The 4,788-nt window shown below is 33.0% G+C and overlaps 1 long non-coding RNA gene across 1 annotated transcript; it reads left to right on the top strand.

Moving 5' to 3' along the window:
- Nucleotides 1-385: 385 nt before the first annotated feature.
- On the top strand, nt 386-1,534 carry LOC136066634 (uncharacterized). Its single transcript, XR_010628142.1, has 2 exons — nt 386-1,124; nt 1,222-1,534. It is a non-coding gene; the product is annotated as an uncharacterized LOC136066634 (long non-coding RNA).
- The last annotated feature ends 3,254 nt before the right edge of the window (nt 1,535-4,788 follow it).

Here is a 4,788-nt window from a genome sequence, read left to right as displayed (position 1 = left end):
CGCTAAGGGGGCCCACCCCCAAGATTTTTCAAAAATTATGGTTAGTATATATGTATTCTCAAAAAATTTCAAATGTACTCCCAAAATATTTACTTTTGGTCCCCCCTCCTCCAAAAATATTTACAAATTGGCCCAATAGACCCAAAAATAAAAAGTATATACTAGTTCAACCCCTTGCACGATTACCCCTTGAAAAATTAAAAAAAAAAAAATCCTTTAATCAAAACAAACCCAATTGTCCCAAGAATAATAGGAATAACCTCTAGTTAAAACAAAATTAAAAACAAAATAGAACATAAATCCAGTCTAAATAAACCCAATAGCCCAAGAATAACAAGAATAACATTAAGATAAAACAAAATTCTCTTCTAAGCCCAAAAGTATACACAATTTAATCACAAATTTAAAATAACAAAATAGAAATCACAAATTGTTGAAGATATAACTCAAGCTCAGAGAAATGAAGGTTCAGGATCAACCCAGGCTCAACAGCACGTGCCTCGTGTGAAATTATAAACGGTGGTTGATACGCACCGTTTCATTAAAAGACATTAGTAATACACACCGTTTTAAACATGTAACTGGTGATTATTCAACATGTAGTCAGATGACGTCGTTTTGAGCTATTCAAATATCAGTTACTGTGGCGCGAAAAACAGTTACATTTGAGCTGTTGGTTCCGTAGTTTTAGGCGCATAATTTGGGATGTAACTATTCTGTTATAGCTGGGTATGTAACTATATATATGGGGTATCTCAGATAGAGTTGTATTATGGAATTCACACTTTTCATTTCTAATTCAGAAGATATTTTTCTCCCAATTCCATTCTCTCTTTTTCTCTCTATTCTCTATCTACCTCTCTGTTCTTCTTCTTCATTGAACAGTTCTTTCTTGTAATTTTTCTGTTCACTGTGTGTGATAAAATTCTTCACAAATCCCCAATTTTACCCATTAAATTTTTTCCCCCTTAGTCTCACTCTCTTAGCTCTCATTCTTAAATGCTTCCACACACCAACCATAGCTAGCTGTATGGGTTGGTTTGTCTGTTCCATTGGCTTGGCATAGCTCCACCTCTCCAATTTGGTCCACCGTTCACACTCACACACAAGTCGAATCAACCAAGGTATGGACTCATGGATCTTCCTCTTCTCTTATCTATCTCTTTAATTTTGAGCTGATATCAGTCATCACTCTCACTTTTTGGTGTGGTATGAATTTAGGGCCTATTTGGATTGAGGAGGGAGGGAGGGGGGCGAAGGAGAGTAGAGCAGAGTTGGCTGAATATATTTTCTTTGTCAAGAGTCCTTGAGAAAGTGATTGTGAATATATTTTCTTTGTTTCATTGTTTGTTTGGTATCTCTGGACACAAGTGTTTTGGTTAAGTGTGAGTTGTGGGTTGTGACCGTGTGATTTGGAACCATGTATTAACATTATTTTTATTGTCTTGTGGGGGCATGTAAGCATGCTGTAGAATGTGCTAGAATATTGAATAGACCATACATGTTAATAATGATTTGTGACTATTTGATTAGAGTCTAGAAGTTTAGAGAACCACCCCTTGAAAATTATTAAAATTAATTTCTTTGATTTGTCAATTAATGATTAACATTTTTTTAGAGAGTTTGAAGTTTCAACTTATGACGTCCGCTCTTGATAATAGTTCTTTATTATAAAACTAAGACACCAATAGTAGGTTCTAGTTAGGTCACCTAGTAAAATTTCTGATGGTTGAATGATGCTACAGTGGACATTATTTTTTAGATGGTTCTCTTTAACATGTTGTATTAATTTTTGCATTATAAATTATCAGATGTGCGTGATTTTGTATTTTTGGACATCTATTTTGCATTATTGGTGCTTCAAACGGATGGGAATGCTAGTAAGAAAAGAAATGTGAGATGAACAATTATTAAGTTTTGCTTCACAGTCACGGTGCCCACAAATGGACATGGATTGCAAAATCACCGGATAGGAATGCTATAAAAGAAATGTGAGATGTATATGAACTTGAAGTTTTGCGCCACTGGATTGCTGAGCGTGATGTGCACTTATTATCCAACTGCCTTTAGCAAAATAAAAGCACGCACGCGACCCGTAGTTGTGACCACCATTCGTTAAAAGGAAAAAAAACTTAACGGCTGACCTTTCTTCTTCTTTTCTTCTTTTTTTTTTTTTTTATTATTATTATTATTACAAATAAAAACTATTTTATAATATTTTTACAATTTTTTTTATACAAGATGGAATTTCAACTCTAACACAATCTAAGTGTATATGCGTGCAAAACTCTCTTGTGGAGACTTAAACCCCAGCTATTGCCCCCACATTCCACAAGCGCTTATACTTGTAGAGTAACCATCGCATTAAGGGTATAGTTTTAGTTTTTTCCAAATAGTTATTGTAAGTAAAAATGTGATGTTAGTGATAGGTCCATATTATAACTAGTAAGAATTTATCACATTAGCAATTTGTAAAAATGTTATAAAATAGTTTGTTTGTAGCATTACTTTTTTTTTTTTTTTTTTGGAACTTCTAAAAAAAAAGTTAATAGATGTCCTAGATATATTAGTTTAAGGAATAACTTTGGAAACATTTTATGAAAAAAAAAAAAAGCAATTAATTTTTTCTTACATCTTTTTATATTTCCAATAAAATGACATCAAAATTTCCCTTATTTTCAAATGCCCTAGGGCACCTATTAACATAAACAAACTTAATATTAATTACTTAGAACATTCACATCAAAGATTCTAAAAAATTTAGCTTTTAACACCTTAAAAAAATACTTTATCTATTTTAACACTTCACTTTATAATACACTTTATGGGCCCGTTTGGATACAGCTGAAAACTGAAAACTGAAACTGAAAACTGAAAAACATTGTAGCTAAATAATTTTTAAATGTGTGAATAGTATCGTGTGACCCATTTTTAATGAAAAAGTTGCTGAAAAGTGAAAATTGTGGGTCCATGAACAGTAAAATTTGGGTTGAAATGTCAAACTTTGCGGCTACTGTTCATTGAACAGTAACCGCAACAGTACATAAACAGTAAAAAAGACTGAAACCCGTGAAAAAAAAAAAATGCTGAAACGCAAACGCGCGTTTCAGCTTTTCCACCCAAGCCCAACAGTCTCTATATCAAATATTCTATTTTAGTATTTTACATACATCTTATCAAAATAATATAATAACTCATTAAAATAATATAAAAACAACCATCACAAAAACCAGCAACCAGCCACAACCAGAAACTACCGCAAAAAAACAAAACAAAACAAAACAATTGTCACAACCACCACCACCATCATCACAACCACAAACCACCACCACATTCACTATCAAAGCAAAGAAAAAAAATACTCAGATTTAATAAATTTTCACTATAAATATTGGGATTCAAGCATTGTGAAAATCTAAAGCAAAAAGAAACGAAGCTAATCGAATCAACAAAGATTGAACCAGATCAACAAAAATTAAGCAATTAATCACTAATACTTTTTGAGTTTTGATCTCGTATATCGTAAAAATGGTTCACGATTGAAATAAAATAGTAATGAAAAAAAAGGATCTAGAAACCTAAATCATTGATCTAACAGAGGGGAGAGAGCGAAGGAGAAGCAATGACCTTGAAGGTTCAACAACTTTGGGTTCATTTGCAAGATAGAGAAGAGAGGCATCGGTTTGGTTTCAGTCGCGAGGGAGAAGTGGAGGCGTTGGGCGTGGGCGATAGAAAAAAAAGGGGGGGAAAAAAAGAGAGAAAGAGGCAGTTTACTCTAAGAGTAAAAAAAATTTAGTCTAGTACAATTGATGTAGTGAATTTTTTAATATTTTGGGGGCTAAAATAGCATTTAGCTATTTTAGTACCTTGATGTGAATGCCTTTCATTATTAATTCTCAATTCTCACCCCATTTGCACCCCCTGACGTTACATACCCCATATGCGCTATATATCATGAGTTGGGACCGTTAATATTATTGCCTAACATAACACCCCAACACATTTTTTTAATTTTTTTATTTGAACACCCCAACACATTGGAACATGCGAAACTTGTGGTGGCCCCGATCAATGTACATATTCAGTAATAATAATACACGCGTCAAATGTTTTAAGACGCTTCTAAATTTTGAGGCATATTATTGATGAAGAATGGCCGATGGGACCGAGGGGTGGGTAGTGGGTATGTAGTTGGCACGCGCTGTGCAATATTTGATTGCAGTTGCACTAACAATAACATGGAGTGGGGCCAAAGCAAAACTTATTATTATGTATTTATATGTTGTCACACCACTACAGCCCTACACCTACTGCCACTAACTAGAAACTTATTTCTCAAAAAAAAAAACCAAAAAACTAGAAAATCATACCCTGTGTGCTGTGTCTGTGTGCGCAAACACTGCATCAGCACGTGAACAACTTAATTTCTAGAATATATTATTATTAATTAAAACTATATTATTAATTAAAACTTATAAAAAGCAACACACATATTTTCTAGACATATACTATATATTTATAGTAATGGAAACGTGAAGCAGGTGTGTGTTGCTTTTTATAAGTTTTAATTAATAATATATTTTTGTGTTATGTATATAATATATATATAGGAGTATATTAGTACCTAATATAATAGTATAATTAATACTGCTTGAGGTTCCTAATTAATCATGCGTTTACATCTGGTTTGTAAAGCACGAGTTTGCTATTTTATAATATAAAAGCACGAGTTCGCATGTTGTATGCATATATGGACCAAATTACCTTGTTATTTCTGCAAAAGCGCAT

Source organism: Quercus suber, unplaced genomic scaffold (assembly GCF_002906115.3).
Source record: "Quercus suber isolate HL8 unplaced genomic scaffold, Cork oak 2.0 scaffold_41, whole genome shotgun sequence".
Taxonomy (NCBI): Eukaryota; Viridiplantae; Streptophyta; class Magnoliopsida; order Fagales; family Fagaceae; genus Quercus; species Quercus suber.
Note: the sequence above shows the minus strand (reverse complement) of the source record. Positions and strands in the feature narration are given on the sequence as shown.